Genomic DNA, 12806 nt, shown 5'->3' on the forward strand with positions numbered 1-12806 from the left:
CTCCATGCATGGAGGTTTTCAGGACCTGAGTGAACAAAGCCCCATGCCGCCCGGGACAGCTGACCCTGCACTGAGCAGGAGGTGTAGTCCCTTCCCACCTGAACGACCTGCAGTTCAATGACAGGGCTGAAAATCATCATGTCCTGGCAGTTCTTTGATGATCTGCACAGCCTGTTTGCCTACAAGAGAGCACTGCATCCCAGTGTTAGATGTATCACTGCATTTTGAGACAGCCGTTAATATGTCTGTTGAAAGAAAACAGGCTAATATTCTTGTGTAAACTTCCGCGTCAGCCGAACAGTTCTGCACAACTCTGCATTCTGGGGGAAAAAAAGTTCTTGTGCTTTGAAGTCAAAACCCATCAAAGCCAGAAATGTGGAGTCCAATGAATGACTTCCACACAACATCAATGTCTTTAGTTGCACTCCTACAGTCTTCCTGAGATTGTATCCTAACTCTTCTGGTCTTTGTACTCGGTGCATTTCTTACTAATCAGAAGCAAGAGTTCTCCAGAGGGGTTGTGTTGCTCTGTGAACCGTATCAAAATATTTTCCAAGGGCTTTAGTGAGATCTGCATCCTGGTGAGTGGAGAAATTTATAAAATGGCTTTGTTTAGCCATGGTGCTGCTGGAGTGGGTCTATGTGGCAAGGTTTGGGTAGTGGGGGCCATAGGGTTGGCTTCTTGTGAGAAGAATTCAGAAGCTGCCCCATGTTAGATAAGGAGCCCACCTCTGGCCAGAGCTAAGCCAATAAGCGATGTTGTTTGCACCCCTGTGAGAGCATATTTGAGAAAGGAAGAACAAACAAACAGAAAAAAAGCCTGCTGGGGAACAGCAGCTAGGAGAAAGCGAGGAGTAAAGAACAGCCCTGCAGCCCCTGAGGCCAGTGCAGCAGGAGGGCAGGAGGTGCTCCAGGCAGGCAGCAGCAGTTCCCCTGCAGCCTGTGGAGAGGCCCCTGGTGGAGCAGGCTGTCCCCCTGCAGCCCATGGGTCCCACACGGAGCAGATCTCCTCACTGCAGCCCGTGGAGGAGCCCCCGGTGGAGCAGGTGGATGTGGCCTGGAGGAGGCTGCGGCCCATGGAGAGCCCCTGCAGGAGCAGGCCCCGGGCTGGAGCTGCAGCCCATGGAGAGGAGCCCACGCAGGAGCAGGGGGTCTGGGGGGTGGTGCTATGGGGACGAAGGTGGTGATCTGGAGGGAGCTGTTATAGGGATCTGGGATGAAGTGTTAGGGACTGACTGCAATCCCCATTCTCCTGTTCCCCTGCATTGCTCGGTGGGAGGAGGTGTAAGAGGTTAGATGAGGGGAAAGTGTTTTTGGTTTCTTTCCATCATTTCTCACTTCTCAAGCTTGTTAATTGTAGGCAATAAATTTTACTGTCTCCCTACTCTGACTCTGTTTTGCCTGTCACAATAATTGTTGAGCGATCTCCCTATCCTTAGGGGTAGTGAGAGAGCGGTTGTGGTGGAGCTCGGCTGCTACCTGAGTAAAACCACCACAGCTGTGCTGTTGCTGGATGTACTCTGTGTTTTCTGGCCTCAGTATGGTGAGCTGGCTCTCCCAGTTAGCTAGCTCATCTGTCTTGCTGTGTGAATAAGACACGTGGTAGGAATGTGGTGGAAGCTGATCAGTGTTTGAGTGAATCAGCAATGTCTTGTACAGATGAAAGAGGCTGAGCTCATTGGCTTGAATTGTCATTTGCTCCATGAACGGGGCTGTAAGGATCTCCTCATCTGGTGTGGTGAATTGAGAGAAAATAGAAAACTTACAGTTTTAACACCCGCCACTCCCTTTATTCCCAAGAACTGCAAACGTTTTTCACTTTGTTCAGGAAGACGTGCCAGGACAGCTGGTTTTCCTCATAACGATTTCATCCACTTACATAACACTGCTGCTCAAGCTTGGGGAATTATGCAACATCCTGATCTGAAACATGCTCTTATCTTGATCTATATGCTACTGAATTTAGAACCCTGTCAGCCATAGTTTCTCAAGTTCTTAGTGCCAAGAACGTGTCTTGAAGTTAAATATGAAGCACGTGTTTGCAGTCTGTTGCATCATTTGTTATCTGTGAGGAGGTCAATAAGCAGGAAATTGGCACTGGAGTTTCAAGAAAAACATAAATGTTACTGCGTATGAAATCTATCTTGATTGTCTGAGAAATGCTGGGTGAGGCTTTGATGCATTTCCTGAGTGTATGGACGGGTCACCTGCATGTGGAGGAAGAGGCAAGAGGGTTCTAGTTTCAGCCCTAACCAACTGTCTTAGGGTATGGATGGCTGGAGACTGTCATCTACCTTTCTTACTGGCAGGGAGCCTTTATACACATAAGATTTTAATGTGCTCTTTACATTTACTATTAATATTATTAGTGCTTTACATGGCTTTTTGCCACTGTTTTCACCATATTTCTCCTCCTCCAGTTCTGATTAAGATTTGATACAAGATATTTACCTAACCACCATCACCTTACAAAAGGCTTCTGCCAGGTCACAGGACTTAGCACTTGCTGGCACAGACGTATTGATTTCTAAGGAAGAAGCTGAAGATTTGGAATTAGATGAATTTTTTGAAGAACAAGTTTTAAAGATACAAAAAAATGGAATCCAGGTTATCCTATTCCTCATCAGGTGGCAGTTCATTTGACAGTGTATAGTGAAATTCAAATGACAACAATTGATAGAGCAAAATGATTATTGTGGTGGTGTATTAATCACCTCATTTGGGGAGAATCTTCTATTGTGAAATATATTGCCAGGCTTGTCTGTCTAGCCCTGAAAAATATAGGGGAAAAGATGCCCCAACCACTGAAGCAATCACTAGACCAATTGGAGTATCACTGCACTGCTCAGGGGCATCTGGACCAGCTAGAAGCCCTTTTTGATCTAGGTGACAGTGTTTGGCCCCTAGACGACAAGAAGTCAAAACTGTGGCTGAATATGGAAGGCCCTGGTCCAAATCAAGAGATAGACAGAGTTCACACGTGGGCTCCCCAGTCCTGCATTCTGAACCATCTACCTCATGATCCTCCCCAGCTGGGAGACAATACTAATGGGATTCATCAACTCGGCTTGTTAACAGGATTATACAAAATATCTGGGTGCAACTTTAATCCTAACTGGAAAATACCTGTCTTTACAGAAACTAATATTTCTCTGGAGGCACAACAGGAATTTCCTTTGAGAAACTGGAAATATTTATCCCCAGCTGAATTTTGGCCCAAGAGTATTTCCTATTTTCCAGTGCAAGCCGGGGTAAAGATAAATAAGTATCCAGGTTTTGAAATCTCCCATGAATCCCTGTGTAAACTCGATGTCCATAAAATGCTGGGATCTTGTACATAAATGCTGGGATCTCTGTCCATAAAAATGCTTAAAGCTGGGATCTTGTACAGACAGGAGTCAAAGCACCAAGTCCCTTTTTGCAGTACAGCTTACTCATGGGAACAGCAAGACCTTGTTTCCGAACAGATCCAAACAGGACACAGACCACACAAACCCATGCCAGGGTACCAAGCAAAGGGAGCAGAATCATTAATCAGAAAAACTTGGAATTGGTTAAGGGGGCCAGGGAAAAAGTGGCAAGACTGTTCCATAAAAGTTTCCATACCTGTGGAAACATATATCCCAAATTGGAACCCAGAACAATGGGGAAAAGATATTTGTCCAGGAATAGTCCAAAGTTCACTTGCTGTTATTCAGCTGCCAAAACCGTGGACCCCGTCCTTGGACAACTGGACACTTCCCCCCACCAATCCAGCACTGACCAGAGACCAATTCCTATACCTAAAAAAAGATTGTGGTAGAACTGCAAGACACACCTATTGACCCAAACATTCTTTGCAACAGCAGAACGCTGGCTGAGGGCCTGGAGCAGGAGCACGAGAAACTAATAAAAACTGCCTACGGCTCTCTTCACGGACGTGGAACAAAGCCCCGTGTTCATGTCCACCGAAGGGTGGAAGAGCAAGCACTGGTAAGAAAAGCATGTCTCCTACACTCAGCTCATTGCTACCAGTAACACTGGTTGGGAGAATCAAGACAATGTCAGCACTCTTTTCACAAGGACTTCTTGGCCTCATCAGATTACTTGTCATATTTTTCTTGTTGACAAAAATCCTAGAAATACTGAAGAGGCTCAACTCGTGGTGGATTTCTCTCAGTTCTCGAGGGGGCCAGGATGTGTGTCATTTCCAAAATACTGGTCACCAAACCTCGCAGCCCTTCACAGGATACTGCCCCTGGACATGCCCCAGATTTCTCTGAACATGTCTCAGGCTTTTTATCGTATTCCTTTTAACCCTGCTAGTGCTAGCCTGCTTGCTGTATCTGACGGACAATTGGTCTACTACTTTAGGAAAGCTGCAATGGTGGTCAGTATCATCCCTTTTCTCCTCCATCTGCTCTCAACTGCTGTCGCAGCCAAAATCAGCAATCGCTTTAATGTTTGGACTTAGATGGATGACTTCCTTATCTGCCAACCAAGCGGTTGTTACCTTAACTCAGTTAGCCACATTGTGTGCTCAACACTACAAAGGTTAGGCATTTTTGTCAATCTTGATCAAGTGACACCATCGCAGACTCATGAAGTAAAATTCCTTGGATACTTAATCAGAGACCAACCAATTGAAATTCCTGAAGAACGGATTAAGTCACGATCTGCAATCAATGCAATTAAACCTGGACTTATGGATGATTTAAAAATATTACAAAGACTTATAGGGCACCTATTTTCTGTTACTGTTTACAAAAAGCCATGCAGAATTGCTGAAAACACTGTATCAAGCTATCACTGCTAAATGTAACTTTTTTTTGTCATACTTACAAAGTAGCTGTGTACAAACCTACTACAGGGACCTGCAGGCTGGCACTACATACTTGTAATAACATACCAATTCCAAGATTAGCCATGGATGCTACATCACAAAACAGGGCCATATCCCATATCACCGGCGGGTGGTCAACATCCCAATTTGGCAAGCAAAGGGCAATTCATAGAATCACAGAATCAGAATATCCTGGGCTGGAAGGGACCCACAAGGATCAGCGAGTCCAGCTCCTGGCACCACACAGGTCTACCCCAAAATTCAGACCTAATGGCTAAGAGCACGGTCCAAATGCTTCTTAAACTCTGACAGGCTTGGTGCCCTGGGGAGCCTATTCCAGTGCGTGACAACCATCCCAGTGAAGAACCTCTTCCTGATACCCAGCCTGAACCTCCCCGTCACAGCTCGACACCATTCCCTCAGGTCCTATTGCTGGTCACTAAAGAGAACAGATCAGCGCCTGCCCCTCTGCTCCCCCTCGTGAGGAAGCTGTAGGCCGCGATGAGGTCTCCCCTCATTTGTTAATGGTTAAACTGAAGGTCTTACTGTGTGATTCCAGCTTTGTTTACCATAGGCATTTTTTTTTACTCTTACGTGGCATGTTACAATGTATGCAAAGAACATTCTTAGGAATATAAAGATGTACTATGTTTCCTCAAAATATAATCTTACTGACAACAGGCCTATTCACAGGAAAACCCCTTGATTAGTCCTCTGTGCATTAAACACTTCTCCTGAAGCCTTCAAAGTTGCCAGCCAGGTTATACGCTGATTAAAATTGCAGTAGTGGTTGGTTCTATATGTTAAAAGTCATATGATGCCATGGTACACACAGGTATATATATACGAGGTGCCTGGTGACTCTTCTCAGACTGCTCTGGACTTCCCTCCTCAGAACCAGCCATCATTTCGGAGAAGTTACCTACCACTATGATGCCTGGGGGCTTATCTGAAACTAAGCCTGCTACTGCAGAAACCCAGCATATTGTTGACCAGGTGAGTTGCAACCTATCTAAAGATAAAGTCTGTGTGAAGGGTGAATCTTGTGCCAAGTCTGGGAGACCAGGTGGTGATATTGAGTGTTCAAACTGAAGAAGCTGAAAATGCCCTTGCCAGTAAGTATTTTTCTCAGCGTTCTGTGCAGGCACTGTGCAAATAAGACAAAAACAGATCACTTCTGTGTTTCATCCTTGTCCATAGGCAGGCACAGTACCGGCTACCTTCACTTAATCTTTGCATACAATTAAAAGACCAACTCTACTGTGCCAGCACTGTGGTTGGTATATTTGAAAGGAGAAGATTGTACCTGATAAGTACCAATAAGCAGCTTTTAGGAAAAAAAAAAAAAAAAAAAAAAAAAAGTTTAGGAAGCCTAACTCTAATGTGATTTTAAAGAATGCTGGGGGCAACACTTGGAATAGGAAAGAAGGCTGGAGATTTGGTTGTAAGTTGAATTATTTTGATGGTTCTGGGTTTATTTGATTACAGGTATGTGTTTAGAAATCTGAGAATTGGAGTGGTAGATGGGAAGGAAAAGCCTAAATATGAACCTGCCAACTATTTTTTCCTTTTCTTTTTACAGGTGAAGCCAGAATTTGAAAGAAGGGAAAAAGAAAAAATATGATATCTTTCAAGCCATAGAATATAGGACTCAGGTGGTTGCTGGAACAAACTACTTCATTAAGGTTTGTATGTTTTATAAGGGGGATTACTTTGTAGTCAAACAATACAGATGACTTGCATAGTGGCTCATAGCAAGAAAGGGAAGCACATGTAGAAAACCTGATGTGACTAACAAGAATCACCAGTATCTCTAGCTGCTTATAAAATTCCTCTGTCGCTGCTCTAGAATAGAAGTATAAAAACTTAAACAACATTCACTGTGCTTGTTCAGATGTGAATGATAACTTTTGTAAGATCATCTCACCTGAAGACAGTGGATGGCCTTATCAGCTCAAATGCTCTAAACTAGCCGTAACTGTGCTCTCCTGTTGCCTTCCAAGGCAAAGCAGCAGATTTCATATTCCCTCTTGTGTCCTCCAGTAGTGTTTATTATAATTAATTTGAGGCCAGCCTGAGCATCTGTTGGGCAGTTAGTCAGTTTTTTAATTTAATGCGAGTATCCCAGATTCTTCTGACTAGTTTTGCATGCAAGCCTATGTGTTGACCCTTTGGTTCTGTGTCATCTGCTGCAGAGGTACAGCCTGCCTGTTCTTTCTTTACTTAAACAAACAAACAAACCCACTTTGCAAAAGAAGATAGTGCAATTCATCCTCTATTGGATAACTTTACCCACGGATTTCAGCACTTTTCTGAGAAGTAACGTGTAAGAAGTTGCAAGGCATATCCTGCAACCAGAACTGAAGGCTTGAAAACACTTCTTCGAGGCAGGCTTTCTGTATGTAGCACAAACCCTGCATGTGACGGCTCTAATGTAACCTCACATATGTGTGGATATAAGCCTGGGTAGGATGTGAGCTCTTGACAAGAATCAGTTTGTTTTTATGGAAGAGAACTAGCAGATAGGGTTTGGGGAACAGCGATTCTGCAGAGACAAAGTGAACGTTTGCTCTCTTGTGCCCGTATTTAGTTGATCCCAGGAAGGATAGATACTGTTAAACCTTCTTTCCTGAGTCCTTCCTTAAAATAACTCTTAACAGGTATTTCTACATTGTATGGGTACAAGGGAATGGTACTGACAGGCTACCTATTATATGGCCAGTCTGAGTCTTACTTAAACAAATGATGTTTATCAATCCCCTGCTACTGTGAGATGTGACTTTATTTTGTGGACGAGGGAGTGAGTGATGAAGAGTAACAACTCATAGGAAGGCTGTGGTAGAGCCAGAAGTCACGCCCAGTTGCATTTCTTCCCGTAGTGCTTATTCCTGACCTCAGCAATCACATGTGTTAAGTACATGTCTGCTGTCCATGTTAAGCCTACCAAGTACTGAGTAGCCTACCTGCTACTGAGTAGCCTGACCAAGCTACTCAGAAATTAAGACTGATATGTAATCAAACTTAGTAAACACATCTATAGCACTGGTGACTGATGATGTCTTTCTCAATTTTGCAAGTGCCAGGAAACAGTTCTTCAATTTAGCGTTAACTGGAATGAGCTCTGTTGCAAGAGTCATTCTTTTATACTTGGGAATTTTCCACATCACTAATAGTTTACCAACAAATCTACAGCTGAGATGTAATCCAGAGAAAGACAAACATAGTGCAGCACTGCAGTCACCAGAAAGCATGTAAAGACCTTTTAAGAGCCTAAGGCATTAAACTTTCCTTTAATACTGTAGACCTCACACAATAAGAGTTAAGCACCTGTTGTATTTGGCTCTGTATGTAGGAAATTCTGCCCAACTTTGTAGGAAATCTTTGTGAGGGCTTTCTGGAGGGGAAGGCAAGTTTATTTTAAAAATTATTTCAGCCGCTCATGCTCATCCCTGCAAGCACGAAGACACGTCATGCTATCTGTCCAGGCACCAGTGTGTTTGCAGTAAGAAAGATCTTGATGAGCTAAATAAGATGCCATCAACACATTTCTCCTTTTGTTTCTTCTGGTGCTTCTACACCCAAGTAGTCCTTGTTTTCCATTAACATCTGTCTGATGATTTTTATAACTTGTTTTATTACAATCGGTGATACATAGAGACGTAGAGTTCTCCATGTGCTTTCCGCCACCAGTTACCATCCAGACTTGGGCTAAGAGTCAATGCAGTGCAGCTATGCCTAGAATTAAGCTTCTGAGAGAAGATGTCCTTCCAGGAATATGAGAGCACTCATTCTCCCACTGTTCTGGTTTCTAGGTCCAAGTTTCTGACACTGGCTACGTCCACTTGAGGGTGTTCCAAGCCCTTCCTCATGAGAACCAAGGTCCCAGCCTTGTCAGTTTTCAAACTGGCAAAACCAGAGATGATCCTCTGACCTACTTCTGAGAGATGGTGGGGAATGTTTCCTCACTTCTGCGAATTGCATATGGATTCTACCTGTGTCAGTAAATGCATGAGAATAAAATAAGTTTTGAAAGCTTTGTTCATCTTCCGCATATTGTGTCTAGGTCTGCTGCCTGAGTAAAGCTTGAGAGAGCTCTGAAATACTAGTCAAAGCTGTTTCTGCCACCTAAGGTGCTGCACATCTAAGACAGAGTACATTTCTTATAGCTCTTTCCAAGTACTGTCAGGCAAGCTCTGAAGAAAAAGCTTGGGCCGAATGAGAGTATTTTTAGGCCACATATTTTTTGGGTTTACTCTAAGTGCATTAAATACAAACTATTGGCTCCTCTTCAGAAAGTGTGAGAGAAATGTCTAGAGGAGGAATTGAGAAGCCAAACTGTGTGCCCCTTTGTAAGGGCAGCTTGACTGGTTAGGGTTGGGTGCGGAAAGGCATGACCTACTCAAAGCAGCAGGAAGAGGGACCTCCTGCTGCAGCAGGAACAGCTCACTCCCAGCATCCAGGCCCTGGAGCAGAGAGTGACCATCATGATTAAAGAGCATGTTTTACTGGAGATGCATGCAGCTCATTCCTTTTTTGTAGCATCAGAAACCTGCAATGAGATAAAATTTTTAGTTAAGCTCTGAGGGGACAAAGGAAGAAAGCAACCCCAAACCACAACAACCATATTTTTCTGTTAGCAGCTGCTCAGGTAGGTACTCTTGAATTACACCCAATGCAATCCAAGCCAATGAGCTTGGGCTCAGGTGTGAGACATTAAATGTTTCAATGGGTTTAAGGTCACACCTTGCTTGTGTTCATATTCGGTGCTGTACTGAATAGGCGTGTAACTGTCACAGGCATGTAGAGCCTAGTAAAACGTGGCAGAGCCCCCTCTCTCCCCACCAATTCTTCTACAAGACAGCCTGGATATGATGCTTTAAGTCCTTCAAGGACTTGCTTTAAGCAAGAAAGCAACATGTGGACTACTGTGACTTTTGGAGTACTTTCCTGGTGAATATAATAGTTTCCACAAGAGCTGTCTAATGCTGTCTTGCTGTCTAATGCTCCAAATCTTAAAATGCAGCAAGTCTAGCATTATCAGTGCTAGCTGACCTCTCTCAGAATAATATTCGCCAATACCGTTTAGCTTTTTTGAGCCATATAAAATGATTCAGGATGGAGAGTTTACCAACGACTAAAAATACCATCCCCAGAACCACCTTCTTTTAGCAAAACAAGAAGTGCATAACAACCCTGACATATTCCACCAATGTTCTGCGTTGGGAGTGTGGGAGGACTCTTTGGGCTGGTGTGAGTAAAAGAATATATGCAAAAAAAGTAGTTTGAGTTCCCTTAAGTTCCCCTTAATAGTTAGGAAGCAGAACATGCTCTAAACAGTGCTAGTTACATGCTCGCACAGCCTTCCTGCCACAAGAAGCATAATAATGTGCATATGTATTTTCTTCAGTGTGGGACCAAGAATCTGCACCAGTGTCATATAGAGGGGGGCTGCTTCTTCTCAGTTCAGAATGCAGCAGCACTCCTCCCAAAGTAAAATACCAAAATTTCCAACACACCCCCATCCTGCCTTACCAAAGCCTCTCTTGTTGCCTCACCAGATTCAAACAAAGCATTTCTCATTACAACAAATATACATGTAAACGTAGATACAGTACTTAGCGAGATGGTTTAATGATGGAATTGCCAGTGTTAGGTTAAAGGTTGGACCAGATGACCTTAGAGGTCTTTTTCAACCTAAAGGATTCTATGATTTAGTCATCTGGAATCTGAAAAAGACTCACGGGAAAAGACTCACTGAGCAAGATAGCAACCAGTATTGAAAAAGCAGTAAAGAAAACAGTGAAATGCCAATGAAATATACCATCAGAACTTGGAAATATTTATTGTTGTTAATGCGGAAATGCTTGTACAGTTCAAATTCCTTTCTAGGACTTCTCCTTAGGACTCAGAAAATAAGCAAAATTTTTTAAAACTCATACACCCTCTACTGGACATTCCACCCTACTGCTGCAAGAGGAAAAACATGATTACTAAGGGAATGTTTCTTTCCAAAGACTACAGTGTTCCTGTTTTTTCTTGCTTTCAGAATCTTTTCTGTTCAAGTCCACCTTCCAGTCTTTGTCAATAAAATTCATAGTATACCTTAAATCTACAGATGTATTCACAGTTGCAAAACAGTACATTAAAAGATTCAGGTTTTCCTCTTGCTCCTTGCTGCAAATACATAAGTGGTAGTGTCACTCCCCTGCAACTTCCAGACCTGGGAAGTTCACAAACACAACTCAGGCACAGTATTCTGGTTGAGGTACACGGTAGCCAGTGCAACTACTTGGGTTTGCAATAGCAAAAGGTAAAAGGGGAACTATGTGATTCATTTAGATATTGCAGAGTAAGAGAATGGCATGAGAGAAATGGATATTTTTTTCCAGCATTGTTGAGGAAAAGATATTTTCTTGTTCTTTGTTGGAACAGGAATCAACATTTTGCAGTCTAGGAGGGATTCCACTGCCCTGTGTCCTTTACCTTGATAAAGTAGTTTGTTCCAGCAACCACCTGAGCCTTAAACTCCACTGCAGTGAAGGCATCAAAGGTTTTCCCTTCTTTTTCTTCCAGCTGAGGCTTCACCTTAAGGAAACAACAAGTTATGAAGACGGATGCAATATTCAAGTATTTAGAACTTAAGGCTCACACTATCAGTGTGCCTGATTACCCTTAAGGACTATTTTGTGTGTTAAAGCAAGGCCAGAAGTCTAGATAGGCAGCAAAGCCAAGACAGTGATGCGATTCCGTCATCACAGACTGAAACCAAGTCTGGAGACAGCCTCTAACAAAGAACTGTGTTGTTATTCTAGAAGATTTATTTTGATGTTATTTCTACTGTTAACGTCTCAGCTTCCCTTTCTGTCCTGTATATTTACCAACAAATGTAAAGCAGTTTACTATATACATGAACAAGACTTTAAGTCTTTTTAAAGAGGATATTTAAAACATATTTAAATCTATTTAAAACATATTTAAAATATTTTAAACTGAGTTATCATTCCCAGTTTCCAGAGTGTAAAACCTGTGCTCAAGAAGTCAGAATAACTTACCCAGTATCCCTGACAGAGACATGAGCTCTCGTGAGTTGCATGCACCTTTTCTGTCCCACAGTTGTCTGCCTGGAACATCATGGCTCTACAGTAAGATTCTTGGGTAGGAAAGCAGATTTTAGGCTTTGTTTACCAGGGCAATATGAATTAGTCTTAGAATCCCTGCTGCAAGCTGAGTGCTACCCAGAAGGCCTTCCCTGCTGCACTGCATCGTTACATAGCCCTCGCTCCACTCCCAGTGGAACAGCAACAGCAATGAATAGACTTTCTCTTATCAGTTATATTATACTTCTTCTCTGTAAATTAATCCATTTGCTATCTTGCCTGCATCCCACCTTGGGGGAAAAAGAGTGCAAGTGCCACCACTCAGGTGCTGGACTAAACTCTGGTGCTTTTCAACACACAACAGTGGATTCCAAATTTTAGGAAGCACAGGGGGCGGGCAGACGTAAGTATCCCACTGCCCCTATCCTGTCCTGCGCTCCCGAACTAACCCTAGATGCTGTGCAAGTTTGGTTTCTCAAGTCTCAGAATTGCCCCAGCTCAGCACATTTTGTATTTCCTCCACAAAGCTCAGCACTAGGCTCCATGACTACAGACAGCTCAGAGTCACGTGCAGCTGTAGCTTGTTGGGGTATCATGGCAATGACTCACCATGGCATATGACAAACAGACATCCTGACTCAGTACGGAGTGCTCAGAGAGAAGTAATCTCTGAAAGACCCGATATTAACCCACTCTGCTAATTCTTGATGAAGGTGAAGGTCTGGGGGTGCCAGTGGGCAGTACACTAAACATGAGCCAGCAGAAACAGATCTAAGGAAAACCTTTTTTGTATGAGGACAGTCCAACAGCACAACAGGTTGCCCAAAGCAGCTGTGCAGTCTCCATGCATGGAGGTTTTCAGGACCTGAGTGAACAAAGCCCCATGC

General features: G+C 43.4%; 2 long non-coding RNA genes across 3 annotated transcripts; one reads left to right on the top strand and one right to left on the bottom strand.

The window, feature by feature from the left end:
• Nucleotides 1-350: 350 nt before the first annotated feature.
• Nucleotides 351-8864, top strand: LOC118160089. 2 transcript variants are annotated; one of them, XR_004747328.1, is made up of 4 exons: nucleotides 351-581; nucleotides 5718-5818; nucleotides 6405-6507; nucleotides 8635-8864. It is a non-coding gene; the product is annotated as an uncharacterized LOC118160089 (long non-coding RNA). The 2 variants fall into 2 exon arrangements; XR_004747327.1 differs by lacking the exon at nucleotides 351-581 and having other exon boundaries at nucleotides 5325-5818.
• LOC118160090 lies at nucleotides 2430-3317 on the bottom strand. The gene is made up of 3 exons (XR_004747329.1): nucleotides 3064-3317; nucleotides 2803-2804; nucleotides 2430-2539 (listed from the first exon to the last, which is right to left on the bottom strand). It is a non-coding gene; the product is annotated as an uncharacterized LOC118160090 (long non-coding RNA).
• Nucleotides 8865-12806: the final 3942 nt, after the last annotated feature.

This window comes from Oxyura jamaicensis, unplaced genomic scaffold (genome assembly GCF_011077185.1).
Source record: "Oxyura jamaicensis isolate SHBP4307 breed ruddy duck unplaced genomic scaffold, BPBGC_Ojam_1.0 oxyUn_random_OJ84090, whole genome shotgun sequence".
NCBI classification, from domain to species: domain Eukaryota; kingdom Metazoa; phylum Chordata; class Aves; order Anseriformes; family Anatidae; genus Oxyura; species Oxyura jamaicensis.